The sequence below is a fragment of the Falco rusticolus genome, chromosome 12, assembly GCF_015220075.1.
Source record: "Falco rusticolus isolate bFalRus1 chromosome 12, bFalRus1.pri, whole genome shotgun sequence".
NCBI lineage: Eukaryota > Metazoa > Chordata > Aves > Falconiformes > Falconidae > Falco > Falco rusticolus.
Genome location: NC_051198.1, coordinates 27,765,958 through 27,779,232, shown reverse-complemented (window position 1 = coordinate 27,779,232; position 13,275 = coordinate 27,765,958). Strand labels below are relative to the sequence as shown.

Sequence of the window (13,275 nt, the reverse complement as noted above, 5' to 3'; positions counted from 1 at the left end):
GAAACTACACCACTGTAGCCTTTACAAAGATCCATCCTCAGTTTACCACACTGGACAAGCCTGACCATTTACTCGCAGCTGGTGCCCTGGGTCCATGGCTAGCTGAAACCTGCAGCTCAGGGAAGCCTTGTCTGCCCCGCAATTAATCTGCAGAAATACAAAGCACAGGCAAAAAGCAGAAGAAACTGTTTCTGATCCATATAATGTACAAGTTGTTGACCAGGAGGTTCAGTCAGCTGATCTAAGTATGCATTTCAACACCTCTTAACATTACAGATCATCTTTGGCCTTTTTTGATATAAATACAGCGTTGCTAAGATAGGTACAACAGTGTAATGTGGATTCCACTGGATAATGTAGCTCTGTGAAATGCTTTCTTTAATGACTGTCTTGAATCAAAAATCCTGAAGCACGATGTCCAATCATTTCTACAAGAATTGCCCTTTTTCCTATCAAAGGATGTAAGCCTCCAAACACCCTCTAAGATGTGAATGAATGAGCACATCTTCAATGCACACAAGCGCCTTGAACTCAAGGGAAGGAGGGAGTCCCTTGGTTTGACTGAAGATGGGGAAGAAACACTCACTTTACACCCTTCCAGAAGACCTCACCAGACAGAGAGAGAACAACCTGGTTAGGAGCAAAATACCATTTCCTCCTGCACTGCCAGGGCGGTGGAAGAGATAATCTCATCCATCGCCGCCTCTTCTTCAGTGGGTCACAAGGATAACAGGCAGTTAAGATGCCAAAATGCTGGGGAAGGCTGGCTACAGCCTATTTTTAATCTCACCATCCTCTGCAGGCTTCAACTCCAGCATCTTCCTAACACTCCACCAGCTCCTAAAACCCCGCTTGTCTTCCTGCCGCTGGCTCGTTCCGATTTCGTACTCCCACCCGCTCCACGTGCCGCACGCCAAAGCTGGGCACTGAGCAGCTGCGGAGGGGAGTGGGTGAGCGCTGCTGGGGCGGTGGGAGGCAGCCCTGCTGCAGAGCATCACCCGCAGGCACAGGGGCACGTCTTCTCCCCTGTGAGAAATCCCCCCGGGCTTTGTCCCCTGACTGCTGGGCTTTTACAGGCAGGGTTTCATCCCCTTGTCCACCAAAACAAAAGGGCCTGCACAGAGGAAAAGGGGAAACTGTTTTAATCCCAAAGGATGTTGTATAATTCTCCCTGTTGCTTGTTAAAAGGCTGTCTTCTGCTCTGTGGCTTTGTCTTCCATGTCTTTTGTGTCCTCCACGTGGGCTTATGTGAGATCTTTGCCCTGCTTCACCCACCTTTTTTTTCCTTTGTTGTTTCTCCAAAGCAAAAGGAAGCCTGGGATATTCCTCCATGCTTCCTGAAACCGTTGTCTGCAAAGTTACACCAACAGCACTCTCTGAGATTAAATATGGATTGAGGCAAGATCAGAGACTGAGTGTTTATGTTTTCCCATCAGGAGGCAAAGTCTTGCCAAATGGAAATGCATGTCTCTTTTTAAAATGAAAATGAAAATGAAAATCTTCTCCTCTTGCCTTACCTTTAACTCTCCAAGATGTGTTACAAAAAAGGTCATAAATGAGCAATAATTCTTAAGCTACAGCTTCAAATCCTTCCAGTGAAGCTTTTAAGACTTTTACATCATTACAGCGAGGTGCTGAATTAGCTAATTAATCCCCTAAACACCACAGTGACTAAGCTAATGTCTAGTCCCATTCAGAAAGGAATAAAGCAAACAAAGAGGGTAAGCGTACCTCTCTGGACAGGGAATTAATACAGAAACTAGGATTACAATCTCATGAACCTTGGCTTCTGATTCCCTCTTCAGGCCACTTTCCTACTCATGGCAGCCAATTCATTTTCCGTTCCATTCCCAATGCTTTTTTTTTTATTATTAATTATGATTAGGTAATCTTTGGGAGGTTGTTGGCATTTTTAAATACAGGACTAGAGATGTGCCAGCAGGCATAAAATGGGAGTATTTTTCCTCTAGTCCACATATGCTTTAAAATGTGAAGCAGAAGAGTCTTGAATGCATTTGCCAAGGTAGATGTTTTCCCCTTAAGAAGCCATCATAGTTACACATTGCCGAATATGGAAGCATTTGCATCTGGAAGCAGAGAGGAGGAGGAGGGAGGAGGAAGGCAAGCGAGCTGTATCTGCTGATACCACCCGGCTGTGTCATAGCTGGGGCACTGAACCATTTCCCTGCCTGACCAGACATTCAGACACTTGAATACCTATAGCCTGGAAATCATAAACTTGGTATGCAAACGGCAGCTGGGATGATGGTGGCCAAATAAATCAGCCGTCAAAAAAGGTCTCAGGCTGGGAGTGTAACCAGCAAGCACAAACTCCTAACTTTGCAAGCAGATGTCAACTAAAAGCCCCCACGGTTATGCCAGCAAAACATGAGATAAGTAAATTAGATCAAACATTTCTTACAGCTTCCCGATGAAAAATACCCAAAACGCAGTAAAACCTGGGATTATGCTAAATCATGAATGAATACAGCCTCTTTGGAGAGAGAGGGGAGATGGTGGAGAGATGTCCTACGCTACCTGAGTCTGTTCCTTCAGCCTCATGGGGCACCAGGGCCCATTGCAATCAGGCGGCTGAGCCACGCAGCCCATCTGGCAGCCAGCAAGCACCAGGGGCTGGGCAGGGTAGGGGGGAGCTGGGGGCTGCCCTCCTGGACCAGCTGGTGGGCAGAGGGTGACGGCACCATGTGCAGCCAGGTTAGGAGGGGATGGGAAGCTGAGCTTGCTCTTTTGACTCATTTCGCGTCACTTGGAGCAGTGTCAGCTAGCTGGGCACCCACACAGTACTGGGCAAGGACAGCAAGCCCCTGGGAGCCTGTGTTTGCTTTTGCTGCCTGCAGAATTGGGGTATTTTTAGCTTATACGAGGAAATTTGGAAGGCTTTTTGTTTTCAACAGTTTAACCCATTGAACATGAAGAGGAAGTATTACCTGTAGGACAACACTATAAAGGGAGAGACAACAGAGGGGGCTTTGCCCTTTCTCTCCCCTTCAGTCCATTGTCAGGCAGGATAAAATCCCGTCTCTGGTGTATGCTGGTACCCTGACAGCCATGACCCTCCCAAGAGCATCGCCTGCTGGTTACTGGCCTCACAGAGCAGACCATAATAGTATGAGAGAGAAATAGTGTGGGGCTTTTTCTCTTAGAGGAAAAACTCACACCCTGGAGAGAGTTCTCCTGGTTTACTACTGTTTGGGTCACTTACTGGGGTGGAGAAAGACACGACGTCAAGTCCACAGCCTGTCCTGAGCAGCCTCCTCTGCGCTGAGTGCAACAGTGACTGTGTTATGGAATATCTTAAGCTGCGTGACACAAGTTTTTCTCTCCTGTTTTTGCAAGAAAGCCTGTCCCAGGCACTCCTGCAAAAGCTTCAGTCAGACATGGAGCTTGGCACGTTTTATGTGGAGGACCCAGCTGTGAGAAACTCCTGATGGCACCTTCCCAGAAACGTTAGAAGTGGGAGCCTGGATGGAGCCAGGGTGCAAATGGGAGGGAGACGAGACACTGACGACCACAGTGTAAGTAATCTGAACACACAGACAACTTGTTAGTGGGCTTCCCACTGACCATCAGATACCTGAAACTTCACTACGGAAAGCACCTCTGCTGCAAGGAAACCATGTCCTGTTACAGGTGGAGGAAGAGCAGGAACCCAAATTACTGTAGCCAGAGGCACCACGTGGAGATGATGATCCCTACCTACAAAAGCCTAGAGCCAGGGAGGGGCTGGGAAATACCCCTTCCTCTTCCCACAAGCCTGCAGATCATTTAAGATCATTCCCCTATAGGACTGGGAGTAAATAAGGCAGTGGCATGGTGCCTCCTTTCCTGCTCCCAGAGGGGAAAAATAGGACCATGTCACAACCCAGGAGTTGGAGCAAAGCTGCAAGTGGCCCACAGCTGCAGGTAAGCACAGGGGAATGAAATTCGAGGTGTTTGTGGGAGCAAGGCTGTTGGATTGAGTGGGAGATGTAATTAATGAGTGTGGGTTTTGTGGGGATGAGATGTAGCTGTGTAGCTGTATTGTGTCAGGGGAGTGCTGTGTGGGGACACGTCTGATGTGCCTTTGAATTTTTTTGTGTAAAATGATTATTAGCTGTCATTAAACAGTGTTGGCAGGTATATGAGGCAGATGTTGTGGATGCGCTGAAAATTCATGAGGTATGCTGGTTCTTGCTTGTGTGAGTCAGAAAAACTGTGCAAGAAGGGTAATAAGGATTGCACTTGTTTCCTTAGCATTACAGTGAATGTGCTAATCTGTTGGTCAAGGCATCCTTGGGTCCTCAGTGTCATGAACTCATTTTTATACTTTAGTTTAAGCTGTAAGGAGTTGTTTGCTGTGGAGGCCTCTTATCCTTGGCATCAATCCATGTGCTAAGCTGTATCCCTTTGGGTTACGATGAGGGAAAGAGAGCTACTGAAGCTTGCCCAAGAAAGGGCTATAGCTGTGTCTGCTGGTGCTGAAAATCCTTCCCCTCTGCTTAGGTGGGTAGAGCTGGGCTGTGGAAAGGATGCTGTTAACAACACAACAAAATGAAGTTGCAAAGCATTAACACTCAGGCTGACTATCTGCTGACGTTTCCTAAAGCAGAGAATTGTTTGTGCCTTTGCCTGAGAAAACAGATGCAAAGTAAAACCCTCTGGAAGCGTTCTGGCCAGTGCGAGTCCTCACCAGCGTCCCCAGTCTCAACCTGGCTGGAACTCACTAGGGCTTAGGCTGCATCAGAGAGAACCTGCCAGCATAGGTGTATCACCTAAACCCTCTGAGTGCTTTCTTTGCAAGCTTACTGCAGCTCTCTGAACAGAAAAGGCTGGTTCAGAAGACCATTTCATGCACCTGTGTGTGGTCTACTGTGGCTCTTGCAGTTCATGAGTGCAGCGCTCTCGCTAGGGTCTCCACCATGCCTCCTCTTCCCACCCGCGGCTTCCTCAGAGAGCTGTGATTGCAGGCAGGGGGCATGCAGTGAATCTCTCCGGTCTGCAGCCAAAGTGGAGGTGTGGAGGCTGGAGGGTGTCCTCCTGAGGGAGCTAAGCTTTCTTGAGTACCTGGGCCTGACGCCATGGCCAGACGCTCTCCTTTGCCAGGAGGCCATACCCCCACGCGCTTTGCTCGGAGGCGCCCCATGCAAAGGAAGGCGCCGAGCCACTTGCTGTTGAGCTCCCTTTGACAGCAGTTGCACACAACTACAGCTGTGCTCCTGGAGCAGAGCATCCAGCCGTGGTGCCGGCAGCCTTCTCACACCGAGCAGCTCGGGAATGCTGAAGAACTCGTGCTGCTGCTGTGGGTTGGGCCCAGAGCTTAGTCCAGGTTACAGAGGATGTCATTTACACAGCAATTCCTCACCTCTTAGTGGATGCTGGACTTGCTTCTCTTGAAATATAAAGCATGTAGAGATGGCAAGACTGCACCACAATGCTGCAGCATCAGCAAGGTTTAGGTGTCCCACCCAAGAGAACATGCAACCTGAGTGTCAGTGGGTCCCCCTGCATCCTTCCCCTTGTAGTTCAGCCACAGAAGGAAGCCAGGACTTGGTGCGATTACCTGGTTTCCTTCTAGAGATAATGGTCGTTTAGACCCAACATCTTAAAAGCTTGGGTCTTAGCCTGAAGTTTAATTAAATAGCCATTGGCAAGCTTTCTTACCCCTTCCAGTATCCATACAGGCTAAAGCCTACCCCGCCAAATACAGTGCAGGGGAGCTACGGCAGACAGGTGATGAGTTGAGGAGGAAGAAGAGCAGGAGCACTGGACAGCTTAGAAAACAGCAGGCTTGCTTGGTCCCAGGCAGCACCTCTTGGAACTGAAAATCTGAACCCCACGGGCACAGGCCAGATGCAACAAGCATTGCTGCAAGAGTGGGGGACATAAGTGATGTGCAGACACCTTGGTGGCAGTGACCGTCTGCAAATGCCAGGTCTCATGGACAGCATGTGGGCAGGACTCGGGCAAGAACAGCAGGAGCCGAAGGGTACGAAAGGGACAAGAGAATGGGAAGGAGGAGAGAGTGGAGGCAGCAAACGTGACAGAACCTAGATGTTGCCATGGAGAGTAGCTCGTGAATTCTCCTCCATGGACTGCTATTAAAAATGCTTTGTTTAGCTACTGCCAGCACGTTGGTTTTATTTTCCCCTTCCATATCAGAAGGATGTTCAAAGTGAATTCTGGTGCTGTCAGGTCCTTTTGGCCTTGCCACAGACAAAAAAAATATAGTCACTTGACAAGTGAGAGCTGGCTCTTGCAGATCTTGTCTCCAAAGGATTTGTTCCAACTCCCAAGTCTGCAGAAGACAAGCTGGATATAGGATTAGCTTTCTGGTTTCCCTACATACATTAAAAATGTCCAGCATGTCCCACTATATGCCTATGACTGACCACAACTGCTTCAGTATGTTGCTGTAGCTCCAGCACTGAGCTCTGCATCTTTTGTTATTAGTAGGTTTATGTCATGTGGTCAGAACAGAACTTGACAGTGTTTATGTAGCATCTAGAGAAGACAGCCCACGTGCAAGTAAGATAGCACTGCCTTTGCATAAAAAATGAGATTTTTCTCATATTTAAGGCTTTAGAAAAAGTTAACTCTTCTGAAAATGCAGAGTTTTTTAACACTAACTTCAAAACTTAACTGCAACAAACTTCACAGACTTACAAGGCTAAAAATACACAGCAAAATCTTAAATTACATGGGAGGGGCTGCATGAAGGTGAAGTGACTTACTAAAGCTTTAATTATACACGGAACCGTCGGCATTATTTTTGCTCTGCAGCACTGCAATGTTTTGAACACTTAAAAGCAGCCACCCATAAATAGTGAGATTGCAGTACAGTTTGTTCCACTGCCAGACATTCCACAATCCTTGAGTGAAGTTTTCCAATCCATTTCTACAGTTTAATTCTGTTGACTTGATGCTTAAAATTAAGGGTGTGATTGAAGTATCTGAGATTGGAGAATTCCTGCTGCATGGCGATGCAGAGTCCTGCTGCATAATCCATGGTGGTGAAGTAGACAGACTTCTGGCAGGACTTGCTGAATTATTTTTGCAAGTTGTACTTGCCTGACTCTAATTTTTCCCCTCCTGTATAAAAGCTGTGGTCCCAGCATTGCCACTGACACTTTGCATAATGCTTTATAATAGTATGAACCACTGGAGAGAGCTTACAATTTCCCAGAAGTAAAGGGGGGAAAATACTGCTACACAGAAACCTAGACATAGGAAAGGGGAAGGGTGCACCGAACAATACCTACTGACTAGTCACAGAAAACTAATTGCTTAAGATAAGCCCATTGTAGATTGCAGAAGTATCACCTTTTGCCACGCTTCCGAGATAACATGCCACAAGGAGAAATTCTTTGCCACTTATCACAGTGTCTTAGCTGATGCTCAGGTCAACTCTGAACATAACAACAACCTGCCACTTACTCCCAGCTGCTTCCCGATGTAATGCTAGTACCTCACTAACAGACATCTTCTTCCCAATCCAAATCTGGCTCCTGTTTGGGTCACTTGAGCATCCCTGCCTGTCCAAGTAGCACTATAGCTACTCATTATACCTGTCCTGCTGACCGCAGTGGTATAGAGAGATGCTCTGCTGGATGTAAAAGAAGATATCCTCCAGGCACAGCCAGCAGTCTAGCAGTTTGAGCTCTGCATAGGCTAATCTGGCTTGCTTCTGGCCCACAGCTAGACTGCCTTGGTTAAAGCTAACGCGATTCCCCAGGAGTACTCTGCTGTTTTTAAGGTAGATGTTTGCTATGAAGCAGACCACAGGCCGTCTGCATGTTACTAACAGGGAACAAAGAGCCAGGGAGGCCAAATGCCATGTCCCTTCTTCTACTGCTAGCCAGGGGCACTGCGATGAAAAGAACCAAGACGCTGCAGCCTAGCTTCTGCTTACTTTTTTTCTTTGCTAATAGAACGAGGAATTTTAATTAATTTGCATCCTTATTAAAAATGCCAGCACTGAGAGAAATAATGTAATTGGCTTCCAATTATAACAAAAACATAAAGGAGAATAAAAGGCATGCCCACTGTTTCCAGCATAGGGCATTGTGTTATAAACTCATCTGCCCTAAGTGGATGCGTTCCTGCTGCTCTGTAATTTATCAGCAACTTAAAAGATCAGTTTCGTGGGAACAGTTCTGCTTGCTGGTTTCTCTCTGCTGTCTTCTGCTGCGCAGAACTTTCTGTATTTGTACTATCTACTATTAAACCACGTGCTCATTCCACCTCATGCTCCTCTCTCCTCCCCACCCAGTAACACCAGCTTGGGTGCTTTGCCAAGGCTGAGTCCCAGGCTGCTCTGCACCCACTTGCTGCAGGAGATTGGGATCCAAGTGACAAAGGAACCAAGGAGACAAAAACAACCTTTCACTAAAATATCTCTTCTTTTTGAGACTATGATCCTAACTCACAGTTCTCAAGCACCTTTAGAAATCAGTTTTCTTCATGTGCATCCAGAAACAAACTTCAAGCCATTCCATTAATTGATATTGAAATTATTTGGATGTCGTTTTTCATCCAAACTTTACAAACCTGGAAGCTTCACAAACAGAATGTCTGGAGAGAGCCCCTCCTCATTTCAGAGTGGCCAGGAAACCACCTGTAAGGAAAGATTTTTGGCTTTCCGAAACCTTCAGTTCCTAAAGGCCCCCAGAAATAAGAGCTGTGTAACAGTGGAAAAATAATGAGGAAAAGGCTATGGATTCTCAAGAGCTTTCACAGAGGCTCTTGCCAATTATACAGTGATGAACTAAAGTCTATTCTTAACTGTCTGTACCAGGGAAAGCTCTTTCTTGTGGGGCACAGTGGGTGGCATGCGTACGTGCCCCTCCAGTCTCAGCTTCCACAGAACAGGGGCTCAGAAGGGCACTCCATGTTTTACTGGGTGAAGCCAGATCAAATGCTCACTTGTTTTCCTGCCTCTGCCCTCCCACAGGTTAATTAAGTGTCATTAGTGCCTACCTCAGGGTGCTCTAATTCAGCAGAAGGAAAGCAGCAGGCTAAGGGCAGCGTAAGGTTTCCTCTCTCCTGCCCTGTCCGCGTGCAGCCAAGCACCCACAGTTCAAGGCAAGGTCTCCTCGTCTGTCTTTCTGATCATTTAGCCCTTTGAAGCCACCTAACCACATTTGCTCTGCTCATGGAAGGATAGATTAACTACTTCTAAGATTCACTGAGCAGCGAATCTGAGCTTGCTGTGATACCCTGGAGTCCTTAACTGTGAAGACAAATCATGTTAATTAGGGACTACCAAGACACAAGACAGAATTAATCTTATTAGAAAGCTAGATGGGGATGCAGAGCAATTAGAGGTTTTGCTACAGATCAAGACAGCCGAAATGGAAGTGTAATAAAGTGTGCCAGCCTCCAATATCACCCCAAAGTACAAGCTATCTTTTAAGTAGTATAGGAACGTAACACAAAACTGTGACATAAATGCTCAGAGATCTGCAGTGATAAGCATGCAGGAGACTAACAAAAAGACCTTTTTTTAATCCAGAAAACTCAGTGCATGCATTTTAGGAGCCAAAGCATCTCAAGCAGGGACTTAAAGGGGATATGAGAGAGTTGCACTCTGTAGCTCGGAGGTGCGGTGCTGCACCCAGGAGTCTGGAATATGATTTGGGATGGCAGAATTCAGTCCTGGCTTTATGGCCACTTGCTAAATAATTCTCAAGCTGTAACTTTATTCTTGTAGTGTCAGAGTAACATTATCAAGGTGTTAACACCACCACTTTCAAGTGTCTTTTCTATTTAGGTAGTCCTTGTCTCAGGAAATCTAACAGCTTTCATGCACCTAACGTGACAGGGCTATATCCCTGTTGTTCTGTTCAGTGCTACCCTAAGCCAGTGACCAGTTCTTGCTTTTAAAGGACAGTTTTCACAGAAGCACTAATCTTTCTTAGATGAAAGGTAAAGCACTGTACCTACTAAAGACAATCAAAGTTGCTTATTTAAAGGGGGCTAAATGATCAGAAAGACAGACGAGGAGACCTTGCCTTGAACTGTGGGTGCTTGGCTGCACGCGGACAGGGCAGGAGAGAGGAAACCTTACGCTGCCCTTAGCCTGCTGCTTTCCCTCTGCTGAATTAGAGCACCCTGAGGTAGGCACTAATGACACTTAATTAACCTGTGGGAGGGCAGAGGCAGGAAAACAAGTGAGCACTTGATCTGGCTTCACCCAGTAAAACACAGAGTGCCATTCTGAGCCCCTATTACTTTTACATTTAATGTAAATGTACATTTATTCATGTACATAACATCTGAAATATTTAGGAGATGATGCTTTATATTTTTTGGCTTTGGTACCCTCAGGTGATTCAGACAGATTAAAAAAAATATTTACTTTCATGATAATTTACCTAACGGAGAATATAAAGATGCCTTACCCTATCAGTAAAACCACGGGGAACGCTTTTTGCAGCTTAACTTGTATCCATTTTAACTGAAATTTCCCACACTAACATTCCTGAACAGTAGACTCAAACACAACCAATCGATTCTATGGAAGAGCAGGGTGGGATGAGGAGGATGAGGATCCACACAGAACTGGGCTGCAACCAACCCCCACTCTCCTTGGTGAGAAGGGCTGGTACTCTCATTGTAGAGGTGAAGCACACGGAGTGAGCCTCTAGGCATGATCTGCTCTCTGGAGTCTTGCTCCTATGGGGAAGACGGGGAAATAAGAGTCTTCCAGAGCCTTTTTGGCTCCCTGCGGAAAGGCCCCGGGCAGACCAAGCAAGTCTTTGTTGGCAGCAGAGAAATGAGCTGTGGTACCTTATGCTTGACATCACCCCAGTGCAGTCTCCATAAATAGAGCAGGCTGGAGCGATCCATGACTTTAGAGATTCTGTGAAAATGAGCACCAGCCAAGACAAATTAATTCAGCCCAGCTAGCACAGTTTTCTAAAAGGAAGATTTCTTACCAGGGAGATTAGGGAGGCTACTGCAGTGTATCTGCATCAGCAGGTGTCCTGTGATACTGTGGACGAGGACCTGAGCAACTTGCTCTGGTTAACCCACTTGGACGAAGGACTATGTGACCTCCACAAGTCTCTTCCAGCCTCAGCTATTCTATAGGATGTCAGTAACTTCAACTAATCTATGCAAGGCTTAGCTGATCTATCTCAGGCTTATTTTCCCAGAGCCACGTCCTTCTGCCACTACATGACTAACAACTCTTGAACACAGGGCTCTTCATCATTTTTCTATTTATTTTTGAAGAGCTGTTCTGGTCCTTAAACATCAGGTGCAATTACTCTTGTAGCGATAGGTACACCTGAGCAGAAAGCAAGCTTGTGAGTTGCTGATTGTGCCAGAACAGGTGAACTTCAAGTCAACAGCCCCCCCTGCCCTTTGACACTGCCCCTGTGAGCACATGCACGCTCAGCCAGCCTCTGAGGGGAGATGCCTTTATGTTAAGGGGAAATAACACTTCATATATGTGTGGTCTTCCTTTAAATGTAAAAGAAATATTGACTTGGACAAATCATCCTTTTTGCAGGGTGTAGTCCTCTATTGTCTGAAAGCAAAGCCAAAGGAAACACCATGGCTTAGCTGAGCATGTCAGGAACGCAGGTGAATACCGGGTCATGTTCAGAGCCAGGTTATCCCCAAACAGTTAATGCCTCCTGGTCAGCCGAGATGTGTCCAGCAGAGCCTGGGCCTCTGCACAGCCATGCAAGAGTGCTTGTGAGATTTTACATGTGGTCTTTTCATCTGATTGTCCCCTGCACACCACTACCTCTGGTTTTTGTGTTCCAAATTTGCAGGAAATAGCATCCAATTTACGCTTACTTCCATTACAGGACAGATTTTCCCTTTACCAAATAATTTCCAATATCTGCCATCTAGCTACTGGTCAGCATTAGATGAAAACGTGTGTGCATTTGTTTGTAGATACTACAAAGAACAGCATCACAACATAGTGTGTAATTATTCTGAGTGAAATATGAAAAGTAATACCTGTATTATACAGTGAATCAAGGACGCCAGTCCTCCCTCAGAGGTTAGAGAAGATTTATAGGGTGTGAGATGTACCAGGGAAAGTGTTATACAAAGAGAAACTGCAAACTATGGTAGTTTCATACTGTCTGACATGGGTTTTTTTGGTTGGTTTTTTTTTTTAGAATTCTCACACTGAATAGGTTACAATAAGGTTAGGGACAAAGGAAAAATGGTTCAACTCTCCTGCAAGACTGCTAGAAGCACTTACCTAAATGTTAAAGGGTACAACTGAGATGAGATTCAGACTTTTAAATGTTCTCTCCTGCTTTACTGAGAAGCCATTGGATTGGGGGCAGGGGACCAGCCCTGACACCCAACACTGACATCACAGCACAAGACTTCACAACCTAAACAAAGATATTGTTTCTCTGCTTCTGTATATCCTCCAGGAATTAACTGCTGGTTCTTACCCAGTTTTCCATGGTGTTTTCTCAACAGGGCTATTTTTTAGGGGGTACCAGTCCCACAGAGGAAAGGGAATTCACGTTTGCTACTTGCATGCCAGCCAGGGCCAGGACCTCCTTGGCGGTAGGCAACGTATGAACCCCAAAAGAGTCTCCCTGTCCCAAAGAGCTCATCCTGCAGCTCTTGAATATCCCTAAAGCTACTCGTTCCGTATCTTCTTAGGAACTGGTGTCATGTACTGGCTCTCTCAAGAGCCTGTGGGTCTCCAGAGCAGCTCAAAAAGCTCTGTCACCTGCAAACCAAGGAACTGTCCTATTTGCACCTTGCATGGCTCCCCTGGTTCAGGGTTCTGGAGCAAGCAGCTGGGAAGGCAGAGGAACGCATCTCCTTGGAAAGAAGGGGTGTGGGCATAGAGGGAAAACACTACTTGAAAGGGCAGGCACAGCTGAGGGACCATCCATCTAACCTTTATTCATTCCTCTGTTGTTGTTCTCTTCCTTCTGCCAAAAAATACATCTATATTGGGCCCAGATTAATCTCTGACATAAATCCATTGACTGCCACAGAGTTACACTGGGGATTAATTTGGCTCATCAGGTCTAACTTGATCTTGGCAGCAATTCAGCAGTGCAAACAGCAGAAAGACAGTTTAAATAATAGTAACGGGCCATGGCAAACAGTGTACGCCTGCTTCTTGGTGTGAGGCTGATGAATCAAATTCAAATGTGAACTTGAACAGGGCTAACATGAATTGCATGGATACATATTCCAGCAGAATTAGAGACTGTAGAAAATTGATCCTATATGCATAAGTGAACTGAGCTAACGTTTTAGCAACTCTGTTGTGCTGTG

The 13,275-nt window shown here is 46.2% G+C and overlaps 1 protein-coding gene across 3 annotated transcripts in view; it reads right to left on the bottom strand.

The window, feature by feature from the left end:
• The window catches only part of STUM (stum, mechanosensory transduction mediator homolog), a 51,190-nt gene that overhangs the window by 16,684 nt on the left and 21,231 nt on the right, over positions 1-13,275 (bottom strand). The gene's annotated exons all lie outside the window — the stretch shown is intronic.